This window comes from Lygodium microphyllum, chromosome 1 (assembly GCF_053477565.2).
Source record: "Lygodium microphyllum isolate KBCC chromosome 1, Lygodium_microphyllum_v1.1.10, whole genome shotgun sequence".
In the NCBI taxonomy this organism is placed as follows: domain Eukaryota; kingdom Viridiplantae; phylum Streptophyta; class Polypodiopsida; order Schizaeales; family Lygodiaceae; genus Lygodium; species Lygodium microphyllum.
Window position 1 is genome coordinate 38,406,623 of NC_141135.1, and position 21,064 is coordinate 38,427,686.

Consider the following 21,064-nt stretch of genomic DNA (forward strand, 5'->3'; position numbering starts at 1 on the left):
ACTGTGATTGTCAAGATCCCCAGTTGTTACAACTCCCCAAAATTCCCTTTTTACTTGTGCATACCTTCTTTGACGTTCTTTGAGAACCAAGCTTTTCAACATTGAAAATGGCACTCAATAAACTAGTCATAATGACAAGATACCAATGCAAAACTCAAGAGTACATGCTATTGTAAATGACTATAGAACTACTTCTAAACTTAGTTAAAGCAAGGGAAAAATAGGAGATATAATCAAAATAGAGAGCTATCCACACTAATTGCAAGTAATAGATTATTAGATCCAAAGTATCTACTCTAAGAAAGAATACAAGAAATTATAATTATAGCAATGTTGTAATCAATGTAGCATATGTCTCTAGGGCTAGGTGCAAACTTGTGGCCTCCATGAAGGGTGCACTTTTTGTAACAACCCTTTTATGTAACCTAACTACAAAGATTGCAAAGATTGTGTGGGTCCCACAATAGGGCCCTTGAGACATCAATTATGGATGGAGCACATGCCTCAATGCATTTCTCCTTTTGAAGGTTATATATGATCTTCCAAATGTGAGTAGTTTTTATGATGCAAGCTTGCTTTTCCAATCAAAGCTCATAGTTTATAATTTCTTCTTTGGCACATGATATTCAAATTCAATTCCATTCAATTCTTTGTATCTAAAAGTGCTTCAAGTCCTTCAAGGCCTTCAACTCTTGAACATGGCCTTCAAGGCCTCTGCATTATAATTTTTTGGTGCTCATTTGCGACTTTGTAAATGGAAATGGAAATGCAAAAAGGAAAAAAAGGAAAGGTTCTCATACATATTGCTACTAAACTTGTTGTTGACATTTATTTGATGGTATGATCTTTCTTGAGTATAAAAGCCTTGTAAAACATTTACCTTTTGTTTGTGGAAAATGCTTATGTCTACAATTTTGAAAAGATTGTTCATTTTGATTATAGTTGGGATAATTGAATTGGGTTGTATGCAATGAACCCTATGAGGATTACTACTAAGCGAAGAAGGCCCCTCCCTAGGTTGAAGGGCCTCCACTTTGCTTGGTGTTGACCCTCGTGAGCACCAAATATCCTATGGGTTACCACTGAGTGAGGGAGGTACTTTATTGGGGTGATGGCCCTCGTATTGCTTTTGGTCATGACACTCCTAGTGTAAATTGCTCACATTGTCAACAATAGTTAGCTCTTATGTGATTTTCTCACCATTAAAGTAGACCACTACACATTGATATGAGAGATCGCTCAAGTGAGACATAATAAAATTGTTTAACGTGCCTACGTATCGGCTCTGTTAGCCTAAGCAATGCCACCCGGCACTCCCATGGAATGTCATGGGTTTTGTTGCCTAGGGTTTCCCGAGTCCTCCTCACAATGGAACGTCCGCGAACCCACTAGGATCGACTTGAAATTTGGGTTCCTAGTGGACAAGGTCTCCTGACAGCATCCTAGCATTGAATTTTGGACATCCTACTTTATGTAGAGATACTCAATCCGAAGAAGATCCATATGGCACTTGGTTCAAAGAGAATGGGAAGTGGGAGGGAAGAGCCGCTCAACCTCTCTGCACGTAGGGCCTAGTCCCATTCCCGTCCCCTAAAACTGCATGAATTGGGTTCTAACTTAACAATATCTAAAAGTCAAAGGATAGTAAACATTTGTGAGAAGCCTCCCAACTCTCTGGGACCTATCACATTTAGTTTGACATTGAAAATCAGCTTCCTTAATTAAGCATTTTAGAGAATAGGGTTCATTCACGTAATTTATGACACAAACACGAATACAAAGTCAGCAGTCTTTTGACAAACAAGTTCAAACAAGTTCCTTAACTTATCTAAGGTTAATCTTTGTCTCATGCCCGTACAGGAGAATTATGTATCCCTTCTGTCCAACAGAAGTACTCGGTCCAAAACACATGGCGCCATAATTTCTATCCTTTATTTAGAATAGGATCTTCCAACGCCCTAGACATTGGGCTCAGGCAGTCTACAACTTCGTTCCAGACTAGGCAAGGGGTGTCTAGAGCTCCATTGACCCCAATCAACCTAGGAGTGAGACACAACTTCTGTGGATCCCTTTTCACCACTCGATCTTCGGCCCGTGAATTGAGCAATGCCCTCTCTGGGTAATCTGCAGTGCGATCTTGGAGATGATCCATCCGTGCAAATATCCTTTCTTAATTAATCCAATTAAGAATCAAGCACAATCAAAGCAATTAGCTTAATATCATCTTCCAAGGAAACATTCCTTTATTTCCCATGGCAATTTGTCAACACAGATCCCTGCCATGCATTTAGCATCAACACAAGCACTTGGAATAATCATCCAATTCACATCCCACAATTAGTTTAATGCAAAAGCATTTAGGACATTATTTGATCAATCAACAAAAAAAATGGTATCATTTTCCAAACATTGCAAGAATAAACGCGATAACCTTTCCATCATGTGTTTGGTCTCCCCCTTGGGATGAGGAGCGGTTCTAAGTAAAATTTACTTAACACGCCCTTCTTCGGCTAAGGCATATGTTAGGGGTTTAAACATTGTACAAAACATAAGTTCTATTAATCCCTTATATTGATCGATAACCCAGTCTTCTTCCCAACAAGTACAAAAGCATCTAACTAAGGGTTTCCTAATCCCTAGAGCTCTCCTCTTGCCTTTGAGGATTGGGATTGTAATTCGTACCTAACCCAATCCTCAAGTTGGGTTGATGAAGGTAGTAGTTGCCAGATGGTTCCCAAGGCATCTTAGTTTTAGCCCTCATGATTTTTATTTGCACTAACTATGCATAACATCAAGGTTCCAATGTACCAAACATGAGCTATTAGTTCGTGTTGTTAGCAAGAGCTTGGGCAAAGCCTAGAGCTTCAAAAATGAATTTCCTTAGGCTAAATCACTTATCATGCCTTCCATCAAGTGTGCAAGCTACATCATACCAATGGTGTGGTGGAAACACACCTACTATTGTGAGGATGGGAAGACATCAATGCCTTATATGTTGTTTATAAGTTTATCGTATGGCATCTAAATGCAATTAACTTCTCTTAATACACGCTTTTAGGGAATTCAATCCTTCAAATACTTACAATGTAGTTGATCATTCTCAATGTTCTATTCTCATGTAGCATAATACGGCCCTAGCATGTCTCATGAAAAAATCAAGCAAGCATCTATTAATTTGGAAATACATTACTTACAACCGGTATCGCATGCAGATTGGCAGTGATGCCCTCACTCGAGGCTTCATTGCCTGTTGAGGGATTGCCATCTGGGTGCGAGAATTTCTGCTTGGGTCCATTCCCCGATCTCTTCTCTTTTAGACTTGCTTCGCATAGGACTTCAGCATCTTGTACTTGATTAGCAAGGGCCAGTTGGGGAGCAAGATGAGCTAGGTGTCTAAGGATGATTACGTAGAAACAGGGTATGGATCCATGGCCAATGGGAGAGAAGGAATGCATGTGTACACCCTCTTTCTCTCTCTTTTCCTCCCTCTTTCTCACCTTCTCTTCTTCTCCCTCTCTCACCCTCTCTTCTTCTTCTTCTTCTTCTCTTCTTCTTCTCCTCTTCTTCTCCTCTTCTTCTCCTCTTCTTCTCCTCCTTCTCTCCTCTCTCTCTCTCCCTCCTCCTCTTATTCTTATTCTTCTCTTCTTATTCTCTCTCTCTCCCTCTTCTTCTTCTTCTTCTTCTTCTTCTTCTTCTTCTTCTTCTTCTTCTTCTTCTCTCTCTCTCTCTCCCTCTCTCTCTCCTTCTCAGCAGCAACAAGTCGAGGCCTCCTCCAAGGCCTTCTGTCTTCACGATGGGGGTTTTACAAGGTGTTGGGGGGTAACATTTGAGGGGGAGAGAGAATGACATAGTGTCTCCCCCCTTCCTTATGATTGGGGGGGGGGGGGGGGGGGGGGTTATATAGGGGAGAGGAGGATAATATTGGGGGGTGTGGGGAGGAGGTGGAGTCACTGGTGTGTCTCCCTCCACCCACCTCTCATGGGTGCATGGTGGCATGAGTAGGCCCGTGGCCTCCCCCTCCATCCGTATCATCGTCATTGTCATTATTGGCCTATTCAACATCTTCTCCATCGGCTTCCTCATCATCCACATCACCTGTTTTACCCATCATCTTCCATGTTATCATCAACCTCATCCTTTTCCACCCCCCAACGCATGTTGGCGACGATAAGGGGGAAGGGAATTTTAAAAAAAGGATTTTTTTCTTCGTTAAAGTAGGTGGCAATATTACTACAGTAAAACATTACATCCTCTCCCCCTTAGAGAACTCAAGATGTCCTCATCTTGAAAGAATTGGGGAAGTCAAGCATTAATGGGACTTAAGGCTTGTGGGTTAGGACCCACCATGAGTTTGCTACGCTATTCGTAATAACTCAGATAGTATAACTTATATTATTACAATTAACCCTAGGTACAAGAGTAGGATTTATTCCAATACAAGTTGTATTACATGTTGATAGAATTTTTAGGATTGCTAATCACCCTAGAAAGGTGTAGTTGATTCTAGGTCTTTGTCTTCATCTGATTCCTCTATATATCCAGAGATTGCGCTTGTGTAGCTTCATTTTCTTGGAGGCTCAACATCTTCTAGAATTAAGTCGGGGTAGTTTGCTTGGATGTGCCCTAGCTCATTGCAATGGAAGCATTGATCGTAGGGACATCTCCTATGGATGTGCCCTATCTCTTCGCACGTGTGGCATCTCTTGCCCTAATCTCAAGAAACATCTTTATCACAATTGCTTGATCCAAGTTCTTGGACGATTGGCTTTGCTCAAAGTAATACATCTTGCAAGTCCGTTGGATGCATTGCTTCTAGAAGGTGGTTCATAAGAGTGTTCAGGCCATGGCAAAACTTGGATACTTGCTGTGCAATATCCATAGGCGGTGCATATTTTAGTAGGGTTACAAACTTTGAATAGTAGGCCTCCAAGGTAAATTCCAACTGCTTGAGCTTGAAGAATTCATTCATCTTCAAAGTCTGGTAGGTTGGCAGAAGGTATCGCCCACGTGTAGCATATTTCATCTGAGCCCAAGTGACAGCGGCTTTAGAAATACCTTGATCCTTGCACCATTGCTTCCACCATAACCGAGCCTAGCCAATTAACTTAAGTTTGGCTATCAATGCTTGATTGGTAGAGGCAGTTTCTAAAGCAAAGAAATAGTCATCCATCGACTCAATCCATATCTCCGCCTCTACATCGACCCCTATCCCTCCTCCATCAAACTCGGATGCCTTAATTTGCTTGAGAAGGAATTTCTTCTCTTACATGTTAGCATTCGTGGGTGCAAAAGGTGCCTAACAATCAAGCCATACCATTTAGCTTATTCTATTTAGGATATGTCTATGAACCATACATTAATCAATCATGTAGCACTACGAAGGTTCACTTTGATACCAACTATCATGGGCCCACCACCTATTGGCTGTCCAAGCACGCTTTTAGCAACGAGCCTAAGCGACACCGCCCATCACTCCCATGGAATGTCATGGGGTTTGTCGCCTAGGGTTTCCTGAGTCTATCTATGGCTAAATCCACTAGGATCGACCTAAATTTTGGGTTCCTAGTGGACAAGGTCTCCTAACAACATCCTTGAGTCGGATTCTAGGCATCCTACTTTATGCAAAGATACCCAATCTGAAGCAAATCCATACCACACTTGGTTCAAAGAGAATGCAAAATGAGAGGGAAGCGCCACTCAACCTCTCTGCCCATAGGGCGTAGTCCCATTTTGGTCCCTTAAAATGGCATGAATCAAGTTTTAACTTAACAATACCTAAAAGTCGAATAATGGTAAAACTTTGTGAGAAGCCTTCCAGCTCTCTGGGACCACCCTGCCGTGACCCATCGGGGTTCCACCCACCCGCTTCCCTTGATAGGTTTAGTTTTCTAATTAGGTCCTATCACATTTATGTTTGACATTGAAAATCAACTTCCTTAATTAAGCCTTTTAGGGAACAGGGTTTGTTTGTGTAATTTATGACACAAACACGAATATAGAGTAAGCAGTCCTTTGACAAACAAGTTCCTTAACTTATCTCAAGTTAATCTTTGTCTCCCACCCATACATGAGAATTATGTATCCCTTCTATCCAACAGAAGTACTTGGTACCATAATTTCTGTCCTTTATCTAGAATAGGATCTTCCAACACCCTAGACGTTGGGCTCACGGTAGTCTACAACTTTGTTTTGGACTAGGCAAGGGGTGTCTAGAGCTCCACTGACCCCAAGCGACCTAGGAGTGAGACATAACTTCTGTGGATGGCCTTTTCACCACTCGACCTTTGGCCCATGAATCGAGCAGTGCCCTCTCGAGGTAATCCATGGTGCGATCTTGGAGAGGATCCACCCATACAAATATACTTCCTAAATTAATCCAATTAAGAATCAAGAACAATCAAAGCAATCAACTTAATATCATGTTCCAAGGAAACATTCCTTTATTTCCCATGGCAATTTGTCAACACAAACCCCTGCCATGCATTTATCATCAACACAAGAACTTGGAATAATCATCCAATTAACATTCCACAATTATTTTAATGTAAAAGAATTTTAGATGTTATTTAATCAATTTGAAAAAACAATGGTATCCTTTTCCAAACATTGTAGGAATAGTCGTGATAACCTTTCCATCATGTGTTTGCTCTCCCCCTTGGGATCAGGAGCAGTTCTAAGTAAAATTTACTTAACACACTTGGAGGGGAGCTACAGAGCTCTACCCCGAGACCTATGGACCGTTTATTGATCAAGCATTTCAAGCCGAGCAGCCATGGCTACCTCTCACATAGCCGATGCACAATGCATACCTTACAGGTATAGTGAGCTTACCTTGATGCTTGATCAAGTTCCCTCCTCTCTCTTGCACTCCGATAGCTCCACGATCCTTGTGGCAAGTTCAAGCAACCTCAAGCCCCCTCCGTAAAGCTCCATCCTCCATAGCTGCGCAAGAGAAGAGAAGAGAAGAGAAGAAGAGAAGATGAAGAGAGATGATGGGGAGCTTCTTCTTCACTATCCCTCACTCTCACACACTCACTCCCTCACACTCCCTCACTCCCTCACTCAAGCACAAGCAATAAGGCAAGAACCAAGAAAGAAGAAGAAGAAGCTTTGGCCACACACAAGAATGAGCTTCTCATTCACTTTTGAACTTTATATACATGCCCTACTTTTTGGGCGGTCATCCCCACTTTTTACATGGTCGGCCATTAGCCTAGGCCCTCTTTTCCTATTTCCCAGCGTTCTAACTTATCCCATTCCTAACTAATGCATACAATTTGCACAGGAGTGAACCTAGCACTCTTTTTACAAGGATTCGGGAGCGCCTTCACATTTAATGGCGTGCTTTTACTCTTTTCTTTTCTCAAGGCGATACTGAAGCCTTCTGGAGAGGTCTTCATTCAAATTTTTAGGGTCTGACCTCCATCCGAGGTGCCTTTTCTTTCCTTTGTCCTGTGCCCTTTCAGTTATATCCTTCTTCAATTTTTTTCGCACCGTTGCTCCATTTTTCGATCCTCTATGCTACGGTAAACATTACCCCCCTCCTAGCTGAGTGCCAGTCCCATGGCACTGGGGTGGGGAGGAGTAGGGTAGTTGAGGTTGCTGGTAAGTGGAATTGGTGGGTAGATGACCACAATCAAAAGGTGTTGTTGTGAATGAGAGATGATGGAGTTTTGATTCCTGATGATTGGCCAGCATGCTTTGAACTTCATGAAGATGCTCGGCATTTGTCACACAATTGTAACTTCCCTTCTGCGACGGCTATCAAAACTGGGGTTTCGTAATAATTTGAAGAATATATGGTTCCAAGATCTATGCCAATGGTGGGTCCATTACTGATTTTTCCATTTGCTTGATTTGGTTGAGTCATGGTAGCCATCGGCAGGCAGATGGTCGGCCACATCAAGCATGTCGGTCCATTTAGCCGTCGGAGTATGCAAAAGCTCTTGAAGCTGATCTAGTGGTGTTTGTCCGACTTATGGAAAAATTCATGGTCATTAGCGGATGTCGTGGATGGTCCTCCTTAGCTGGGTTGTTAGTCACTGAGTCACGATCATGGCCTACAAGAGAAAGTTGTGCACTCCCTAAGGGGTGTATTTGTCTCATGGTGTGGTGTGCATGTGCAGTGGAACTGGGAGATGGGTCTAAGGCCCTTGGTAATGTCCCACACTTAAGGACCCAGATCGTGTGTTGTTGGAGGTGCAGTGCAGAACTTAGGGTGACAGGTCTGAAAGTCCTGCCCTTGATGTGCCCTAAGCGTGAAGTGGGGGGAGGGGCTAGGGGTAAACCCTAGGTGTAGTGAGCAAAGTGAGCCCTCGTGATACCTTTTTTCTTTTTCTTTTCTTTCCCTTTTTTTTTTTGGAGAATTGCATACAAAGAATGCATTCTGGCTAATGCCTATCACCTTCAACCGGAGCACGGGGTGGTCACAAGCATTGGGATAGAAATGCGTGACTTTGTAGATATTCTTTAATAGCGGCCCGGGCCTTCAAAGGTGTGGATGACAAGAAGGGATGATTACACCTCATGAAGCGTGTATCATTCATATTCTCAGATTTCTAGGAAAAAGGAGGGAAGTAGGGTTGCCCTCATCATTAATCTAGTCATAGCCGCACTATCTATCCCTAGGTTGATGTCAAAAAAGAGGGGAGGGAGGTGGGATTCCTCTGGTTGTAGGTCTTTGCATTAATAGAAATTTGATAAGCCTAAGATAATTACAGATGGTTAGGAAGGCTGCATCCGGGCAAGAAGAAAAATCCGCGAGGAAGCGGTTGATTGATGGGAGGAGATTCTCTACTCTAAAAACTAGGCATTCCTTGGGACTCCGGGCATTTACGTTATATATTCTAGAAAAGTCCAAATCCCCATGAATGGTGCGGTCATAATTAACTCCATGCCTACAGGGGTAGGGCATGTAGATGAGGTCATTGCGTTCTTCAGGAAGTAAGCTGTAGAAGGCAGTCCAGGCATCAAAATTGACATCCCAAATCCTCCTCTGCCACTTCGGTTGTGCCTCATAGCCTTGGACGGTTTTGGAAACCCTCTTTACCTTGTCCTACCAGTAATCTGCAGGCTCTTGCCTCCACTTAGTTATTATAAGGCTCCTCTCTTCTATCCATCTGTTCACCAGATCATTGGCCAGGTCCTTGATCTTGGCTAGAATGCCTAGAGGCAATGCACAGTCCAAAGAGCGTGGATAAGCAAATGAAAGTTGTATAGACAATATCAACACACACAAGCAATGATAGTCAAGTGCGGGTAGAAGAGTTGGGTTTGATAGGCTGAGCTCCTCATGTCCTCCTCTCACCACACATTTAGAAGTCGTGTGACCATTCTTGCCTCCAGGTGGATGGCATGCAACCCTCATTACCGCCATAGGAAGCCCTGACCAACATCTCTGATGGTGTAGACGGGGTACCGTCCCTTTCTATACACCTTTCCCCCTTTTCAGTCTATCCTTCCGATGATGAGCCCTGCCCCACTCCATGACAGCCAGTCCATGCAACTTAGAATAATCCAAGATTTGCTAATGGCTGGAGGCAAAACAAACATCATCATGGGGGCCATCCCTCTACAATAAACACTACATGCCTCACCTTTTCCCTCCCTTGTCATATGTGCTTGATAACCCACTGTATAATCCCTTCCATGCGAATAGTTTTATCCTGTCTCAGGGCCTAATCCTTGGTTCACATTTTGCAGGTCCCCCTACGGTAGCAGTCATGGACCACATAGTGCAGTTGGCATGCAAGGAAGCTCTCCGCCATCGAAAAGAGCATAAGGCACTAGCGCCCCCACCGAAACGCTACATGCCTACTCTAAAGAGATACGTGCCAAAAAGAGACCCCAAGCGACACCACCCAGGACGCAGGCTGAAAACCCCCCAAGCCAAGAGAACGAGGACTCAAGGGAGCACATGGGGTGTGGCAACACTAGCCGTGCAGGCTTCCACCAAATGCTCAGGCACCAGGTGCTCGAAAGAGGAGAGGGTAGCTCGAGACAAGCAAGAATTTGATGCATTGTTTAAAAACATTCTGGAAACAATTGCGGCTAGGGACTACACCATCCACGTCCTGGCTGACATCTTCCTCGCCCAGCCTCACAGGATCCCCTCACCGACACAGCCTCAGCCGCTCAACCACTCGGACTCGCCCCGCCTTGTGCAAATAGAGTAGCCCCTATGATATATAAGCAGCTTAACAAAGGACATCCTGCCATAACTTTTTGTCTTTAAATGGTTAAAGGGGAAAGCTCCCCACCTGTATACACTTTCCTTACCCATTGCTAATATATGCCACATCTTTAACAAGCACCGGAATATGCATCTCAATTAGCATCATAGGATTTTGATAAAGTAATATCTTGACATGATTGCATTTTTTCATTGTACTTGATGCATGTGACTTGCATATACTCTCATGAAGTGACAAGTGGATGCAGGACGACACAGGTCTTCGTGCGAACATGTTCAATGCCCAAGTCACCGCAAGACCACCAACCTCACAAAGAGCCGCGACAAAGCCACACTGGCGAAAGTGAAAATCACCCTTGCGAGTGCCCATGTCGCATGGCCCAAAGCATGATCTTAACCACTTCCTCTTTCTGGGTTACACTCTATGCCGGGCACTCACAGCAGTTGTTACCCCAATTGTACCAACATCACACGTTCCAAAGAGGGTTGCAATATCTCAAGTGTATCTCCCCATCTCAATAATTGCTTCTCTAACAATGAGGCTAGGGCACAATCATCACTGTAATATCCATTTCTTGAGCCTTTGAAGCTTAACATTTCCCAATCCATTGAAAGGCTGATAGCCTCAACATATTGCAATGGTTGTACTCATGCAAGTCCAAAAAAAAAAAAAAAGAAAGAAAGAAAAAAGAATAAGAAAAAGAAACGAAAAAGAAAACGGAAAAGGAAAAAAGAAAAGAAAAGAAAAGAAAAGAACAAAAAGATAAGAAGCACCCACGATCACATCACAGCACCTAGGGGTCCTCAAATTAGGTACGTCCACCAGTGACCTTGGTCGGCTGGCTCCGTCCCTAGTCCCCTCGCCCTTTCGCATCACCCACAATTGTTCAGGGCAAATCAAGGGTAGGACATACCCTGGAAGCTTGTCTCTCCTATGGTTAGACCTATCACCCTGACCCATTCGCACGATTCCCTCTTGCACTCTGCCTTAATACCATTGCAATCAATTGTGGTAAGCACTGCACGAATGGTCATGAAAAGTACACCGTACTCATCAAGCAAGTCCAATAACTCTCAACTACCGAAAGTGCGATGTCCTTGTGTTCAATTATGCTATGTCGTGCAGTCACAACGCAAAGGATGTCTCATACACCTTCACATGTACTTCTTCTCAATATGGATAACTTTTCTTCATCCACACATTGTTATGAGAAACCAGCCCACGGTCTTCTAACTACGTAATATCTAAGTATGCACCAGCACTCACATAATATCTACATCAAAGTATATACACAGTTTGGATCCTCAAGTGTAGGACAATACTCTGATCTTGCTTAGAGTTTGACCTGTTCCCCAAACTAATTGAACTATGTCTTGTGCATGATAGAGAAGACTGGCACTACCCCTAGGCAGAGACCACCTATGAGAGGTTTTCAATTGCAGGTATTGAAGACTCCAACGAAAGTGTCATTCGCTCTTCATCGACACCCAACTCTAAATTCTTATCCTTTATCATCCTACAAGCCCACCAAGAATCGTCATGTGTAGAATCCCCAACAAACCAATACTTGTGTTGGCCAATAACTCCAACAACCCTACCACCAGCCACCTAGGTCACGAACGTGTCCCAATGACCTTCCTCCACATCACCACCAACACTCCTCCACGGCAACCACTGATGTCCCTTCCACCCACATCTTCAATGCATGCCAAAGCGTGCTACCTACGATGGTGAGTGTCATGGGACTGGCACTCATATAGGAGGGGGGTAATGTTAATTGTTAGATGAACAAGGTGGAAAATCTGGAAAAGCTAAAGCAGAAGACAAAGGCCAAGGAAAAGTGAAATAGAAGATGAAGGTGCGCCAAGAAAAATCTAGAAACACAAGAAGCACAGAAAAGTCCTAAATAAGGAAAAAATGCGCACAAGGAAAAGTGCAAGTCAATACTTTTGTAAAAGAGCGCAAGGGCATCATGATTTAATTTAAGGAGTGTCAAGCTCTCACTCGTGCAATTTGTAAATGTAGACAAGCGGTGGAAAGGAAGCTAGGAAGATAGAAGGACAATGGGAAAAAGGGCCTAGGCCACAACTGGCCATGTACAAAAGGGGATTGCCCAAAAGGGATTTAGGGTTTTGTACATAAAGTTGAAAAGTGAATGAGAAGTTCATTCTTGTATGTGGCCAAAAGTGGCTCTCCTCTTCTTCTTCTTCTTCTTCTTCTTCTTCTTCTTCTTCTTCTTCTTCTTCTTCTTGCTTGCTTGAGCTTGTGGTTGAGAGAGAGAGTGTGAGAGTGTGAGGGAGTGTGTGAGGGTGAGGGACCGAGGAGGAGAAGCTCTCCATCTTCTCATCTCCTCTCCTCTCCTCTCATCTTCTCTTCTCTTCTCTTCTCTTCTCTTCTCTTCTCTTCTCTTCTCTTCTCTTCTCTTGCTCAAGGCTATGGAGCTTGGAGCGTGGAGCTTGAGGATGGAGCTTGCATGAAGCTTGCACTTGGATTGTGGAGCTACCGCGGAGTGCGTGGGAGAGGAGGTAACTCGATTGGCATGGAGGTAAGCTCACTACACCCGTAGATATGGATGGTGTGCCGGCTATGTGAGAGGTAGCCATTAGTGCTCGGCTTGGAACGCTTGAAACAATAAGTGGTCTGTGGGTCTTGGCGGTTGAGCAAAAGCTTCCACAGTAGGATTTTGGTTGATTGAGATCTTGACAAGCTCAATGGAATCGTCCTCAATGACCTCTCGAATAAAGTGGTAATGCACCTCAATGTGCTTCATCTTTGTGTATGGAATATTGGATTCTTGGCCAATTCAATAACACCCATACAATCGGAATGTAATGTAGGGACCACATCAGTAATGCCAAGGTATATCACTAGATAGCCTAACCAGAGAGCCTCCTTGCAAGCCTCAAAGGCTACGATATAAATCGCCTCTTATAGTAGAGAGAACCATGAATTTCTACACCCTAGATATCCAAGAAATAACACCTCCAAAGCAAATGTGAAGACATAGCCGAAGGCGGACTTCCTGCCATGTATTTGCATATCCTACATAATTAGAGTTAGTGTACCCTATGACTCCTGTATCCTAGCCACCATAATAGATGCACATAGCTGATGTGCCCTTTAGATACCTCATGATACCCCATGACTTCTATATCCTAGCTACCATAATAGATGCACATAGTTGATGTGCCCTTCAAGTACCTCATGATACCTTTGACAGCATCCTAATGCGGTCGGCCAGGTGTAGCTATATAGCATGCCACAACTTTCACTACAAATCCTATGTAAGGGTGAGTAGCTATCATGGCATACATTAGACAACCACTACTGATGCATAAGGGATATTGGCCACCTCAGCCTTCTGCTCATCAAACTCTGTGGATAATCTGCATGACTAACCTTCACATGAGAAGATAAATGATAGCCAATAGGGTTAACATCCTATAGATGAAACCACTCAAAGACCTTTTGGATGTACTCCTTCTAATGATAAGTAAAGGAGACCCTTAGAGCGATCGTGTGTGTAATGCACATCCCAAAAATATGTGAGGTATGCCCCATGTCCTTCATTTCAAAGCTCTTCTTGAGCTAACCTTTCAAGCAATCTAACTCATCATGAGCACTTCTAGTACTCAACATATCATCCACATAGAGGATTAAAATCATAAGGCTATCATCAATGAGCCTTGTATAACATCATGGTTATGGATAACCTTCCAAGCTTGCGGATCCCATAGGAAATAGCCCATCTCACTTGCATCTCCATAACCAAGAAATATGCATTTCCTAGACTTAGGATTTGGATGGTTGCACTTCTCCTTCAGTACATGGTGGAAAGTCTCACAAGTATAGACATGCAAATGAGTATATAAGGGAGGTTTTCCAGACTATACCTTCTTTGCTACCTTATAGTAAAGAGTAGTACATGGGGACCGATTGATCTAGTATATGGAAGTAGTGACTACCTTAGCTCAAAAATGATGTGGTAAGCTTGCCTGGCTAAGCATATTATGAACTCGCTTTTGAATTATCCTATTCATACACTTAGCCATAACATTCTAGGATGGGGTGTGTGGGGCAGTCAACTGATGCTTAATAACCCTCTCATCACAAAACTGCTCAAAGGCTTTGGAGACATACTCACCCCCATTATTTGACCATAGATATTTTAGCCTATACCCAGATTGGTTCTCAAAACCAAAGCAAGCCAACGCTAAAATGTAGCCAAGTCTTTCAATTTTTGCTTATAATAGGATATGCCCAAACCTTATGCATATAGTCATTAGTGAAGGTAATTAAATACTTCACACCACCTAACAACTTACAAGGCATAGGACCACATACATCCGAATGAGCGAGTGTAGAGGCAAACACAAGCTCAAGTGCCAAGACCCACGGACCACTTATTATTCAAGCATTCAAGTGAGCACCTATGGCTATCTCTCACCTAGCCAATGCGCCTTCGATCTTATCAGGGTGTAGTGAGCTTATCTCGATGCCCGAATGAGTTGTCTCCTCCCTTAAGCACACCAATAGCTCCACAATTCTGCCAAGAAATTAGAGGGATGAAAATAGAGATGAAGGTTTGGATGAACATGGAGATCATGACCAATATAGAGATTGAGATAGAGATTAATATAGGAATGAGGAAAGAGATCAAGATAGAGACAAAGAGAGAGGCCATGATAGAGATACAATAAAGAATAGGAGTACCTTGACAATGAAAGATATGAGTAACGGAATAAAAGAAAGAGGGGCAAGGATGGAGAGAAAAGCTAGGGTAATGCCAATGAAGAGGAGAGAGGTAATGAGAAAATGAGAGCCAAAAACAAGAAAGACCTTACACCTAGTGAGTCCCTCAAAGACTCACAAAGAGAGCAAGAACTCTCGCAAAAATATTAATCATGCTTCTTGATGGACATCAAGCTGTTGGGGGTAAAGGGACCTCCGCCTAGCCGCCCGTGTATTACTACACTGACAATACCTGCCACTGCACACTGTAGGTGGCGGGCACCCGTCACAATCACTTATTCTTTATTCTTTTAGTTACAGTTTGAATAAAGGAAGGCTTGGCCACACATTGTGGTTGTTGGAGTTCCCACTTTGAGTTTCACTCTCTCTCTTGCTCTTGCTCTCCATCCGCCATAGCTCTCAGTGCCAAGCTTCTTCCTCCTGGGTTCCACTTCCCTTTCAACTGGTATCGGAGCAAAGGGATTGGAGCTTGCTCAACATTCTCTTCAGCCTAGATTTGAAGAGCTTCAACTCGAGCTTCAACCAGAGCTTCAATGGCAGCCATGGCACCTTCATTCGCAGGTATGTTTAATCTCCTGCCTCCTCCCCGAGCTTCTGGACCTCCATTGGCACGTTCCAGGGCTGCATCAGAGCCCCTCAACATTGCCAAGTCCTCCAAAGCACTGTTGAAGACCCCCCAGCCCCCAGGAACAACCAGTGCAAAATGTGGTGCATTTTTAGGGGGCTGGACTGATCTGCTCCTGGCATTTCCAGCTTCTTCCTTGGCTTCTCGGCACTCTTGGCAACCTTCCTGATCATTGTTGGACTCCCCGACATTAGTTCTTGGCTCCCAGTGATCGATTGAATCCTTTCCCCTTCAGCCATTACTGTAAACACAGTCCTAGGACTGTCAAAACAGGGCAGCACTTGACATTTACTGTTTGATGCTTCTTGGCATTGCCCATTTGATGCCTATTGATGCCCGGTGATGCCCGGATGTTATGGGATGCTATGTCTATGTTGATTTGGAGTAGATTTGGGGATTGAGCTTCATTTAATAGTAAATATGTTGTTGTAATATAGTGGGATGAAGCTCATTTACTTGGTGTATGCATTGGTTCTTGGATACGGGGTACTTACTAGAGGTTTGAATGATCATACCAATGTATTTGGAAATTGTCAAATGCTTCTTTTTGGTTCCGAAATTCTTTTGATCTTGGAATAGGCTCTGCCTTGGTCATCATTCACTGGCATTTGGCTTTAGTTGGCATGCTTTGGACCGGTTTATGCCTATTGTCATTGCTTGACATTTAAGCTTATTGCATTTATGCTTTGGTCAGATATGGATGCCACTTGGTTTGCCCATGCTTGATAGTCACTTGGAGCTTCACCTTCAGATGTATTTGAGCATTTTTTACCTTCTAGGCATTACATTTGATTGTCAGTTACATGCTATTTGAATGCTTTCAGGCTTATGCTTTACGGGTCTAAGATAGCTTGGATTTATGCTCCAGCTGTACCCTATTGGGATTTGGCATGTCTGATTCTATGTACTTGATGTATTAGAGCATTGCTTTCTCTCTTTGCATTTTACTCTACTTCCAGTGGGATCCTCTTGGTACATTCGGATATACACAGAGTCTTACTTACGCTTGAGCTTGAGCTTGTGGGACAGTTACATGCATTTGCTCTCTTGAGAGCTTTATGTCTGCAGTTAGTCTGTAGTGGGCTGATTTGATATGCCTATTGGGGCAGGCACCTATCTCTCTCACAGGTTTGACAGTTTTGTATGCATCTTGGATGGTTATGCATTGAGCTTCTTGCTCTATCAATTGTGCTTTTGCTTGGTCTCTTCTCTTACCCCAAGACCCATTACATGCATGACTTCTAGACCTATGAGATGTCTCTTGCCTAAGAGGTTATTGGTTTGACAGTTCTTGGTACCTTCTTGACCCTTGACACTCACTATTGGATGTATCTCGCTACATGGCAGTTGCAGTGACATATGTATCAGTGATTGCTTCACTTTGGGATAGTTTTACATACTGTTGTCATTTATTCCAGCAAGCTGAAATCTACAAATTTCGAGCACTTCTATGAGGGTAATGCTTACTATTCTATGTTATCTTGGTCATATTTGGTGGACATGTGGTTCTCTTGGTGATATCCACTCAATTTTAGCATTGGTTTTTAGTGCATTTTTTGCTAATTACAGCAACCTGCAAGTTTTCTTTTTTGCTTTGATTTGGGACAGTATGGCTGATCATCTGAAAGACACGGCTCTCTTTAACATTGCCAAGTTGTATGGTACCAACTATGGGTATTGGAAGCCCTAGATAAGGCAGGTTTTGGTGCAAAATTTGCAGATTAAACCCTTGCATTTCAAGGGTGTTAAACCCGAGGATATGGATGATAATATTTGGATGGAAGTTGATGAGCTATGCAAGTCTACCATTATCTTGTCACTCTCAGAAGAGGTCCATCATAATGTTGTTGAAGATGAGAATCAGAGTGCATGGGATTTATGGGAGAAGATTCATGAGCTTTATGCACAGCAGAGTCCTACATCACAGATTTATTGGCTGAAGCACTTAATGGACCTTCGCATGAAGGAGGGGACATCCCTATCATCTCATTTCAGTCTGTTTCATGCTATCATGAAGAATCTGTTGTCATTGGGTATTGAGTTCAAAGACAACTTGCACCTTTGTTTCTGCTTGGCACCTTGCCTAAATCATGGAATGTCTTCCGTACTGCCATATGCATGAACAAGCTTGATGGGCTGAAAATCAAAGATGTTGAGAGTGCTTTATTGACTGAGGAAATCAATAGGAGAAACAATGATGCTTCCCACTCTTCACATGCATTGACCGTTAGAGGTGGCAGACATGGCAGGCATGATAATGATCATAAGGGCAGGGACTCTCAGAAGTCCAGGTCCAAGTCACGTGGTCGCAGTAAGTCCCGTGGACGGAAGTCTCATCATACCTTTCATTATTGTGGGAAAGCAGGACATATTAGGCCGCAGTGCCATAAGATGCGCAATGATAAGCACAAGGAAAAGGGAAAAGAGAAAGTGTAGGAAAAGTCTTTTGAGTGCAGTATTGTACCTGCAAAGTCCAATGTGAAGATAGAAGAGGTTAATGTCATGCAGGCCACTGATTAAAATGACGATTACATACTTGCAGCTTCTTCATGCGATACCTTACAGGGTTCTGAGATACATTCTATGTATGTGCAGTGCTGGCTTTTGGATTCAGGTGCATCATTTCATGTGACACCCTCTGTAGAGATTGGTTTCATACCTATCGTACCATCTATGGTTCTGTGCATCTTGGTGATGACGTGTCTCGACATTGTGGGCATTGGAGATGTTAGGCTGTAGTTTTCTTTTGGCAGTTCTTTTATTTTGCATGATGTACGCCATGTACCTGCATTGACTCGCAGCCTTATGTCAGCTAGACAGCTTAATGATGCAAGGTATTCTATGTCTTTTGGAGACTCTACGTACAAGATTACTCATAGCAAGCTTGTGCTTGCAACAGGTGCCAAGTCTGGTAGCCTCTATCCCTTGCTTGTATCTAGATCTACCTTGGATCATGTTTTGTCTATGGGTTCTATCCCCCATGTATCCCTCTGGCATGCTCATTTGGGGCATATGTCCCTTAAAGGAATGAAAATTCTTCCGTGCTTTGCCGTATCTTCCACCTTTTACTCTTCGCATTTTGATTATTGTGATCATTGTTTGTATGGCAGGCAGACTAGAAATACGCATAAAAAGTCTGGTAAGAAACGCATGGGTGAGTCCTTGGATCTTGTGTACTCAGATGTATGTGGGCCTATGCCCTGTCAGCCACTAGGTGGGGCAAAGTATTTTGTTACTTTCATAGATGATTACTCACGTAAGGTTTGGGCTTATCCCATAAAGAGAAAATCCGATGTCTTAGACACATTTCAGCATTGGCTTGCATTAGCAGAGAACCAATCTGGGAAAAGGCTAAAATGCCTAAGGTCAGATAATGGGGATGAGTATGTATCACATGCTTTTGAGCAGTTTTGTGATGAGCAGGGTATTAAGTGTCAATTGACCGCCCCTTATACCCCACCCCAGAATGGTATGGCTGAACGCATGAATAGGACCATTCAGGAAAGGGTCCGTAGCATGCTTAGCTAGGCTGGCTTGCCGTAACACTTTTGGGTGCTGAGGCAGTTACAACTACGATGCATCTCATTAACAGGTCGCCTAGCAGTGGCATTGGCTTTCAGGTTGCAGAGGAAGTATGGGCATGCAAGCCCCCCCTCTTATGATCATTTGTGTGTCTTTGGATGTGAGGAATTCTGCCATGTGTCCAAGGACAAACTCAATAAGTTGGATCCTAAAAGTGTTAAATTCATTTTCATTGGCTATGGAGATGCAAGAGAGATGGGTTGCCATCTATGGAATCCACACGCACAAAAAGTGATCCGTAGCCATGATGTCATCTTTCATGAGGACAAAATGCATATGTAGCCTAAGAAAGTGGTTGAGGTACGCAGAGTTATCTTTCAGGAGGAGCAACCTGCTCCCGTCTAGCCTGCTCCACCGCTCCACGGCCAGCTAGACAGCGTGCAACATCACCTGATGCTCATGGCCCAGATGTTAGACATGCTGATGTTAGACAGGATGTCGCTCAAGCAACAGAACCTGGGTTGAGGTGTTCTACTAGAGATAGACAACCTCCTGACCGTTTTGCGTCCTTTATGGATTATGTACTGGTTATAGATGCAAGAGAGCCCCTCATTTATGATGAGGCTATTCACCGGGGTGATTGTCACTCTTGGGAGAGTGCTATGCAGTCTGAGCTTGACTCATTACATAAGAATCAGACTTGGGATTTGGTTTCCTTGCCTCAAGGTAAGAAGGCATCTGCCATGTAAGTGGATATACAAATTGAAAAGTACCCCTGAACACCCCAAGCTGGCATACAAGGCTCGATTGGTTGCTTGTGGGAGCCTTCACTCAACCGCCAAGACCCTCGAATCGCTTATTGTTTCAAGCATTCCAAGCCGAGCACTAATGGCTACCTCTCACATAGCCAACGCGCCATCCATATCTAAGTGTGTAGTGAGCTTACCTCTGTGTCGTTCGAGTTACCTCTCCCACACACTCCGGTAGCTTCATGATCCAAGTGCAAGCTTCAAGCAAGCTCCATCCTCAAGCTCCAAGCTCCATTGCCGCGAGCAAGACAAGAGAAGAGAATAGAAGAGAAGAAGAGAGGAGAAGATGGAGAGCTTCTCCTCCTCGGTCCCTCACCCTCACACACTCACTCCCTCACACTCTCACACTCCCTCTCTCAAGCACAAGCTCAAGCAAGCAAGAAGAAGAAGAAGAAGAAGAAGAAGAGGAGAGCTACTTTTTGCCACACACAAGAATGAGCTTCTCATTCACTTTTCAACTTTATATACAAAACCCTAAATCCCTTTTGGGCGGTCATTCCCTTTTCCTCTTTTTTACATGGCCGGCCAAAGCCTAGGCCCTTTTTCCCATTGTCCTTCTATCTTCCTAGATTCCTTTCCACCGCCTATCTACATTTACAAATTGCACGGGGTGAGAGCCCGGCGCTCCTTGAATTAAACCATGATGCGCTTGCGCTCTTTTACAAAAGTTTTGACTTGCGCTTTTCCTTGTGCGTCTTTCTCCCTTATTTAGGACTCTTCTTCTTGTGCATCTTTGTCTTCCATTTCTCTTTTCCTTGGCCTTTATCTTTGTCTTTTGCTTTAGCTTTTCTAGATTTTCCACCTTTGTTCGTTTGAGGGTTAACATTACCTGCCTCCTAGACAAGTGCCAGTCCCATGGCACTCACCGTCGTAGGCAGCAGGCTGTAGCATGCACCGAAGACGTGGGTGACAAGGACACCTATGGTTTCCGTGGAGGAGTGTTGATGGTGGTGTGGTAGAAGGTCCTGGGGGCCTGTTGGTGGCCAAGGTGGCTGGTGGAAGTTTGTTGGAGTTGGTGGTAGGGCTATTCTGTGTTTGGGATTGCATTGATGGCCAGCACAAGTGTTGGTTTGTTGGGGATTTTGCACATGACAATTCTTTGCGAGCTTGTCGGTTGGTAAGGAATAAGCATTCAAAGTTGGGTGTTCATGAAGAGCGAATGA